The 9,891-nt window shown below is 47.2% G+C and overlaps 1 pseudogene; it reads left to right on the top strand.

Annotated features, from left to right (window-relative positions):
* The first annotated feature begins 785 nt into the window (after positions 1 to 785).
* On the top strand, positions 786 to 961 carry LOC139058330 (U2 spliceosomal RNA; annotated as a pseudogene).
* The last annotated feature ends 8,930 nt before the right edge of the window (positions 962 to 9,891 follow it).

Here is a 9,891-nt window from a genome sequence, read left to right as displayed (position 1 = left end):
TAATGTAATGCAGCACAAATACTATTAGGAATATTGGTTTATTGTCCCTGACGAGGGCGGTGAGCTCCTATCTGAATATGTCGAAGGCGATCTGACTATTATTCTTGCCTCTCATACATAATGTCCAAGAATGTCCGAATGTAATTTTTTTTAAATCAGTGCCCTACAAATTTGTGAAGTTTGATGACCAGCGAAGCTGTGTATGTGGGCCTCGTCATGGCGAACTGTCTATTCCCATGTGTCAAATGCCGTGTGCACATTAATGGGAGGCGAGCCACGACCTGTCGCTCCTCCACAATGTTGAGCCTCTGAAGATGATAAGGCAGCGATGGCTTTAGATACCTATGTATTATTGCAAAACGTCTTGCAAAACTTATTATTGTAAACACTCCTTATTAACCAATCCCGGCACGTAGAACAGACACGCACTTCACCCCTCTCCGAGGGCACACACTGCTTCACCGTAGCTAACGCGTTCGTGCGTTGGCCAACGTCCTGCAGTGCAGTGATGGCTGTGAGATCAATCGAAAAGGACAAGCGCGCACACACAACACAGGCCACACAAACTTTTCCACAGCCTCCCTCTGAAACCAGACCGCTGCTCCTGTGAAACATTCCGAGTTTGCGGAATCGGGACCGCACGGACGGTTCGCATTTCTTTCGGCTGCGCGGTCCTGGCGGGCAGTATGTCTACTGGACCACTACCACGGTAGAGCGGAAAGAAAGGAAAGGAGATACGCAAGCACTTGGAACGCCACCATAGAGGTTGCGGTGCGAACGTAGACATGGCCGACACGCGTCAAAGTGTAGCATCTGTTATCAGCTTAACGTCAGATGTGGTTTGTATTTTCACCAAAGATATTACATTTTTTTTGCAAGTTGGCGGGTTCCTTAAAGCCTGCTTTACCTCCGCCGCGGCTCGGCCCGGTATTACAGTATCTTCAGGATCGGCCCAGGTTTGGGGACAAATTCTCAATCTGCACGGCTCGATCGACGCACGCAATGTTTTCTTAAACCTTGCCATATATAGCTTCGCTGTAAAAAATAAATGATTCTCACGACAATCTCATGGATGGTTGTCTCTTATAGCTTTTTATGAAGTATTCATTATTTGAAAGCAGCGCGACAAGCAACATGCGAGCGGGAATAAGAATATACGGGTGACGTTTACTCTAAGCTCAAAATTCATTGAAAGCAGACATTATTTATCCAAAAAATCACTTGTATACCTGAGCAATGCTTCGTAAAATTGTATTAGCAAAACATTACCTGTTCAGCCTCGCTGGAGTGTCGGCACGAAGGCTGGTGTACAAAGCAATTTGCAAGTGTTGTCCTTCAAACAGGACATTATGTTTCAAGAATTTGTAAGTTGTGAATAAGCGCCCCATGTTGCAACTTATTTCCGTCCGTGAATAGTCTTCAGTTATGGTTTGTGATATTGAAGATAAGTGAAGTCGTCCAATTTTGGGCATCGTCGACTACGATGGAGGCACATATAAATAACTTTAGAGAGTGAACGTGATCTAGACCATGGCGGCCAACCACAGCACTGCATTCCGTATCGAGGCACGGGACGTAAGGTATAAAACTTGCAGTAAACAAGCTAACTTTTCTATACCATGCTCGCTCTTCTCAACAGAATATCCTGCTCTAAAATGTCTCTTAAGTACTAAATAAATTTGCGGTTCACGTTTCGTAACACAAACCATTAAACCCTGGTCAGGATCACGCATACATTGACGGAGTCACTACCTGTTACACCCATATACTACTTTTCGGTGTACAGCCGCGGCCACGTCTGTGTAGAGCGCGCGAGCAGACGGCCTTGCTCTGCGGGGCGACACCGTGCGGCAGTTGCGGGATCTGACGCACTGTTCCCATGAGCATGCGCGGCCTAATAGACGTGCAGGTCGGCGCACGCTGCTTTAAACCAGAAATTATGTTGGGAAGCGCACGTGTTTTGCCGGTTGTGCGCATTACCCGAGGGCGCCATCTTACTACGCGCGATGACAAGGGAATTGCGCACGTGAGTGATAGCGTGTGCGATTCTGTTAGGGCACTTGATATGAAAAACTATTGCTTCACCAATCCCAGATAATGTTATTGGCCAATGAAATGACAACATCCCATGCGTGCTGCCTATATTAGACATAGAAGTCAAACCTTTTCGCAGAATTTATTCGCAATGGCTACCCGACTCACAGCGGATGAGCGACGCGCAATTGCTATTATGGGGCGCACAATGTCCCAAAGAGCGATAGAGTCGGGCACGTGTTATCAGCTGAAACGCGTAATCTTTTGGCATGGCGATACCGAGAGCGCCCTGAGGAAGCGTACACATTCGGTTAAACGACTGCCCGTTTCAACGTTGCCACTCGTGCAATGCAGTTCTGCATGTATATTAGGCCACGCATGCTCCTGGGCACAGTGCGTCAGATCCCGCAACTGCCACACGGTGTCGCCCCGCAGAGCAAGGCCGTCTGCTCGCGCGCTCTACACAGACGTGGCCGCGGCTGTACAAGGTACAAGGTACGGTGTACATACTACTTTTCGGTGTGCATGGTAAATTTTATATATCGCAGCAGTCATTTATGTTTTCTTTAGCAATGTCTTTCTTGTATAGCACGTGACTGGCCAATGTGAAAAATTAAGACAAAATTTGACGTCTGTGGATACACGCTGATACCTTGTTCAAAATGAGCCGGTTATCCCAAGATTTGTTTATATGTTCGCATGCGTGAGCATTCATCCCAGAGTTCGAGAATACATGTGACCTAAATTACCTTGCATCGTCTTGAACATGTTTTTAGTGGTTTGGGTGACAGTAATTACAGGTGCAGCCTTGCTGGTAAGTTCGTTTCCGTGACAGTGACCTTTGCCGAACCCCACTTTATTGCGTGGCGCGTGCCTTGAACGTGCTCTGAAATGGGAGTTTATACCATGTCGTATCACAGCCATAAGCAACGAGTTGAATATGATAAGAAACAAATACGTAAAGTCGTTATTATATCTAAAGATGAGCAGGGGCACATATAAAGAATCTCTGTGGTACTTCAGAATGGATAAGCTTAGTAAAATTTCATCTCTTTTGTCTTGTTGGTGATCGTGGCACCGTGACATAATCCCCGGCGGCGAAAGCGCCGTCCCGACGCCTTCTTGATGGCGGCCGCAAGATAGGGCTTGAGACGACCAACGGGGACGATATCAGTTGACGTGGAGGACGAGGAAGCATCTGCTGGAGCTCCTTTATAAGTCACACCACTGAGCTGTCGGACGATGCGCTAACGGCCAGAGTACCGGGAGAGCAGTTTTCCCGATAGGCCCACACGCCGTGAAGGAGTCCAAAGGAGGACGAGGTCGCCAGAAGAGAACTGGGCATTACGATCACGGTTTTCATAAAGAGACTTCTGTCTTCCCTGCGACTCAGAAAGCCGACGATGGACAATCTGGCATGCCTGGGCGGTTGTAGCTATAGCGTCGCGAGCGTACTCAGACAGGCACTCGAGAGCACTTCGCAGGAGCGTGCCGAAAGGCAATGTCGGGTCACAACCAAAGAGGAGATAGAAGGGGGAGTAGAAAATGCGGTCTTCTCACGGCTTATGCCATCAACGGCAATCTGCCAGTAACGGGAGCGCAGGTCGATCGATAAAAACTACGTCCAACCGTGTACGCAATCCAAAGCGTCGTCTATGCGTGGCAGTCGATTGAAATGTTTCTTCTAATTTTCTGTAGATGGCGGTAGTCTCTGCAGAATAATGGGTGGTGTCCTCTTTTTTGCCAAGACAACAGGTGAAGCCCACAGGCTCGACGATGGTTCAGTAATGCCCTTGATAAGCATCTTATCAACCTCCACCTGTATTATTCAGCACTCGGCGTGTGACACGCGATAGGGCCGTCTGTGAATATGCGGTGCATCGCCGGCATGTATGCGATGCTGAGCTAGGAAGGTTTGTCCGAAAGGCCGACCGTCAAGGTAAAAAATGTCGCAATAAGATGTGAACATATGACGAAGATCGTCGGTTTGCGTGGGGGTAAGATCCTGGGCTGGTCATCTTGGTAATGTTGTCGTGCGCAGGACGCGACGTGGCGGAACGACAATTGCAGGCAGCGGCTGAGTTAGATGAAGACGGAAGAGGCGATAGGGAAGAGAGGTCGTACTCGTGCAACGGCGGCGGTGTGGTGAGAGAGATCCCTTTCGAGAGTACCTGAGGGCAGAATCCTAAATTCAGGAGCGGAAGGTAAGTTTTGCTAGCCGATACGGTCACTACGGTGTGAGGAAAGGATACGCCATGCGAAAGTAAGGCACTGCCACAGAGAGTGACGACATAGTCTCCATCCGGTACACAAGGGTTGGGCACAGCAATGATACAGGTCAGTGCCTTGCGGAGATAGACGAACAAAGTCGGCGCAACAGAGCTACATCGGTACGGTGTCGGTAAAGTCGCTAACATCAGAAAAATTAAGGTTGACTACACCAGCCGAGCAGTCAATTATATCTGGGTGGGCAGGTAAAATTATATCTGAGTGGGCAGATAAACGTCGTGAGGGGTAGTACACATGTGTGGGGACCGGCGACGCTGACACGAACGGCACGCATTGCTAGCCCAGCTGGAGTTCCCCCATGAGCGACTTGTATGACGCGGCTTCGCAGGAGTGAGTACATTCTTGAGCCGCTGCCGGAGATCAGCACTTATGACCGAGGTGTCTGCGCCGGTGTCGATCAGGGCAGTGACTGGTAGGGCATCAACTTCCACGATGATTAGCTTCTGATTTGTTTGCAGGGTAAGGCGAGGATTAGCACGTCGAGAGTCGAATGCAGTGTCACCTCCGGGAGCTGCATCCGTCAGTTTCCCGGAGATGAGCGTACAGAAGAGTGAGGCGATGAAAAACGACGGGGCAGGGGTGAGGGGGACCGACGATCGGTGCGGCGACGGTGAATGGCTCGAGCGTCTGAGGAACGCTGTCATTGTGTGACGGGTCATTTGGAGCATGAAAGGGCTGGCGCTTGTTGTTATTTTGGCGGTAGGAGAACGTGGAGGGCGAAAACGAAGGACGATAGCGGCAATAGAGAGAAATGTGCCCCACGCCGCTACAATAGAACATGTGGGCTTGTTTGGTGTTCGCCGGTAGGCCGGATCTCGGTGGAGCCGAAATGTCGGCGGAGGTCGATGAAGAGGCTAACTGGAGGACGTGCTATGGAGCACACGGGTTGAATTCCTTCGTTGGGCAGTTATGGTCGATTGCGAGTTAGATTGTCGATTGCGTATTCCCAGAAAGGCGCGCAAAAGAAGATGGCGACGCAGCCTCGATATTGCGCCGCACAATTCAGACAACGCTATCCGTAGTGTGCGATTGAATGGCCGAATGACCGTCTTCGCACGACGACGAGTGGCGGTGTTGGGAAGCCGCACGAACTGTCTGGCAATGCGACGGCTCTGCGTCTTCGAAATGTCGCCACTCACAGATAATTTTCTCTACCGTCGAGAAGTCTTTGAAAACGAGCAAGTTAAACACATCATCAGCGATGCCTTTCAGAATGTACGTTCACTTTGTCAGCCTCGGGCATACTGGCACCGACGCGGCGGCAAAGAGCTAGGACATTAAGGATGTACGCAACGTACGACTAGGTAGCTGTCTGAGCCCGACAGGACAGGCCTTTCGCAGCGGCGCACTTGCGACCGGCGAGCTTGCCGAAGAGGTCGCGAAGTGTTTTCTTGCATACGTCCCAGCTGGTCAACTCTTCTTCGTGTGTGTCATACCAGGTGTGTGTTAGTTTCTGAAGGTAGAAGAGAAGATTTACGAGCATCACTGTTGGGTCCCATCGGTTGTGTGCAGCGACGCGTTCGTATATGCCAAGCCATTCTTCGATGTCGACTTTGTCGGCGTCGTTACGAGACAAGGTGCCGGGGTTGCGCGGATAGGTCAAGATGACTGACGTTTTCGGTGTCGCGGAGACTGATGGCCCGGTTGCGCCGGGTGCTGACGCCATGCTTAATCCATCGGCCTGGTCGTCTGTCAGCATGGTGGGACGGCCGAGGACAAGCCGGCCGTGGAGTTCCGTCTTGTGCAATACTCAGCACCTCCGCCAAAAATGAAACGGGCAGAGATATAAGGTTAAATGGGCCCTGTTTACCCAGCAGAAGATATGGCCGGTACAACAAGTATGGCCGCACGTTAAGCCAGCCCCACTATGTCGTCTCGTTCGTATTGTTGGTGACCGTCGTCTTTGTCCCTCTCATGGCACCATGAAAATATTGTTTGTCATCGCATGGTGACAAACTGGGGTTTGTATACTACTACTCAAGGGCCGTAAGCAGGTGTTTATCTAAATTCAATCCGCTTTCTTTCAAACATACCAGTTTCTCGCAGTCCTTATCAAAGTATTTAATCAAAAAAGAGCCGTTAATCACAACGGGAGGTAGTTGTTAAGACAATCCTTGTTACTTGACTTGTGGAATAGGATCAACTTCCCAGTCTTCCACTCTGCTCGAACGCGAGTGGTGGCGAGCTACTGCAAAAAACGCTTAAGAGAATAAAGGCCGAGCACAGAACAGTGCCTTTTAGAGATTTGCAATAATTAAGTGGATGTCGCGGTAAGCTGACATGTTCGACGACTTGGTCACATTAGGAAGACCACATTGTCCGATAATTACTGGGTAGAGAACAATACAGTCTTGTGATGCAATGATCGCAAGTGGCCAGTGATAAACAGTAACGAAATTTTCTTAAAATGTGTTGTTGAGAATTAAGAGTTTCATTCAATATTAGAAGCATAGTAAAATGAAATAAGCTAGTGGTGTAGCACCAGATGGATTAAATGCGCCACATTTTTTATATTATTCGTTTACATGGATGGCAATGGAAGTTTTTTTTTTTTTTCAAAGTCAATATTGAGCTAGTAAGCGCAATTAGAAGTGTTGTAGATGTTTCCAAGAACTTCTAATCGGAGACACTTTGCGGTACAAATGCATGTTCCTTTTTTTATTGTAGCTAGAAGTATTGCACAAGCGGTATCATAAAGCGCTTTTAGGTTATGGGAGATTGATCAGGGGAATGTAGCTGCTCGTTAAATTCCACATGATAGCCTTAAACAGTTTCCGCTTATAACAAACAAAATTTTCAGCAATAGCATTAATGCCGAGGTCAAGAACATCTCACAACTCACGGTTAACAATGACACCATTAGCTTTAATGTAGCCGAGGCAAGGTTTTGGGCATGCAGGCGGTTTCTCATATTGCAAGGGTGTATGACATGTGCGAAATATGTTACACGAGATGAGGGCATGTCGGTATCACTGCCTCTAGAGGCTTATCCGTCTCTTTCAAAGTTCTTGTCGGCTGTAATACCAAATATACAAGGGAAAACAACAAACATAAGTTCTAAACGTTCGCAGTTTCAGAAGATGACGGATTAGATGCCGCAGGCGCTGAAGACCAAGATGTGTTAGAAAAATTAAGGTCACCCTTTATGAAACAAGGACATTCCGTAATTCTTTGCCAATAGGGTTGAACACGTTATGCAGTTCATTAAAAATTATGATTAACTCACAGACTTAAAGAATTTCCTACGCATGCTCTTTGTGTGTAAAGTGCGCGAGTGCCGTTATCGGAGTGGATCAGCCATGCGAAGACGACGAGATGCTGCAGCGGTTGCGCGATTGCGCCGAAGAATTTCTAAAATTATCCATAATTTATATTATTTCATTTCTTCACGTTTATTTATTTTATTGGAATTCCTAACAATATTTAATTAAACTTCTAATTTACAGTACTATCGTCCCACGCTCCACTATACAAATCTAGTTTGTCTCTACTTCTAACCATACGGAAAACCGCCTGCTTCTTGGCCAATCCCCCATAGTGGGTACGCGCCACTCTCAAGGCCACAAGAGAAGACAAGAACCGTGCGCTGACGTGGCCTGGTTCCTGAGCTCCCGAACACTGGTTCTGGTCAAGTAGCTGGCGGTTTTCTTTTAATCTGTGTCTTTTACGTATTTGTTTTTGACCTTTTTTTTCAATATCTGCTAACTTTCCAGAGTAATTTCCTGTTTCTTTGCAATGTCACTCTCATCGCCAGGTCAGGAGGCTTCCTCCTGGTCGGCTTCTGTTCCTAACTCTGATTTGCCGGTGGAGCTATTCTTACGCAGTGGGACGAGCAGCGTACCTGTGGCTTTGGTTCCGAGTGATGGCGGTGTGATTCACATGAAGAATCCCAAAGCAATTCAAACTGAACTCCGTATGGCCGCGGCCAATTTTCAACAAATCACCTAGGTTCGACAGTTCGGCCGAGGGGGGATTCTTTGCTGCTCGTCAGACCAGGCTTGTATTCCAGATTTACTGAAGTGCGATGCTTTCGCGACACATCCGGTGAGCAGTTTCATTCCTCATCACCTTGCATGTACCAAAAGCCTAGTCCGCGGTGTCGACATAAGTCTATGTCCGGCAGAAATGGTTGAAATGTTTTCAGCGGAAGGCGTGAGTTCTGTGTATCCTTGCAGCCGTGTCGTTGATAAGAAGCCCATGCCCACTGAAACAGTCATTGCTACTTTCGCTGGAATGAACCACCCATGGGAAATCAAGGCATGGCCACTGATATACCGAGTTGTACCTCTATCACCTCGCGGCCTTCAGTGTCTAAAGTGCTGGTGGTTCGGGCACTCCATAAAAGGCTGCAGATCCAACACCCGATGCCAAATTTGTGGAGAAGGCCATCACTCAAATGACTGTTCTTCCCGAAATGAGTCCTGCTGCCTTTGCAGTGGTCCCCACCCCGCAGATGAGCCTAATTGCCCTGCAAAATAAAAAGAAGTTCAAATCCTTGAAATAATTGATAGACGTTGATGCTCTAGTCATGAGGCCATTGGAGAAATTCAGAGTAGGACTCAGGGGTATGCCGGTATAAACGGCCCGTCAAACGATGTGTATGGAAAACTCAATCTCTGAGGCTGTGGCAGCTTCCGTAGAAAAGGCGCTGGAGAAAGCAATGGAGCACATCATGACAAATCTCACCAACTCCCTTGTTCAGGTGCTGTCCTCACAACTAGCTCTGTGGCTTCAACTAACTAATACAGCCAATATTGAGGATTCGGTGTCGGATCTACCACGGAGTCCATCAATTGAAATATCAGGGCTCGTAACAAGAACATACCTAATGACATTAACATCAATTACGATGGTACAGCAATTAACCATGGCCAAGAACAAAAATTCTTTGGCTTTGGTTTGACGAACATTTATCTAGGAGTTCGCATATAAGGATGCTCTGCAATGACCTTTCTAAATTTGTCGGTATCATTACCAGGATAACCCATCTGAGTCCACTTTGGCTCAAACAACAGTTACACAATACTCTCCTTTACTCTAAACTTTGCTACGGGGTCCTGGTTTGAGGTACAACTTCAAAAACATACTACAACAAGTTAATTCTTTTACAGAAACGAATCCTTCGTATATACTGCAATTACCATAGCCGTTTCGTAGACCTTGAAACAGCTGCATTATTTCAACGCTACTCCATTCTTCGAGCAGACAGAACATATAATAAACTTCTGATGACCATACACAAACAAAAATTATTCACCAAAATAGAGAAGGATGAAATACCTCGTTATTCACTGCGCCGGAATACCAGACACTTACCGAAAACAAGAACAAATTATGGCAAACAAACTTTCATATATAAGTTGACAGAAATAGTTAACAAGGGCGAAGAACTGTTAAGCTTTAGTGCTTCAGAAAGCACCTACAAAAGACAGCCTAATGCATTATTACTCGCCAATGACATTGCTTTCACTAATTATTAACATTTTCATTTTTTTGCATCTGTGTGTTGGCATGTTTGACCAAAAAAAGAGTACATACTGATAGAATTTGTGCTAATGTTTATGCGGC

The sequence above is a fragment of the Dermacentor albipictus genome, chromosome 3 (assembly GCF_038994185.2).
Source record: "Dermacentor albipictus isolate Rhodes 1998 colony chromosome 3, USDA_Dalb.pri_finalv2, whole genome shotgun sequence".
NCBI classification, from domain to species: domain Eukaryota; kingdom Metazoa; phylum Arthropoda; class Arachnida; order Ixodida; family Ixodidae; genus Dermacentor; species Dermacentor albipictus.
The sequence above is the reverse complement of the archived record's forward strand: the minus strand, read 5'-3'. Positions and strand labels throughout refer to the sequence as shown.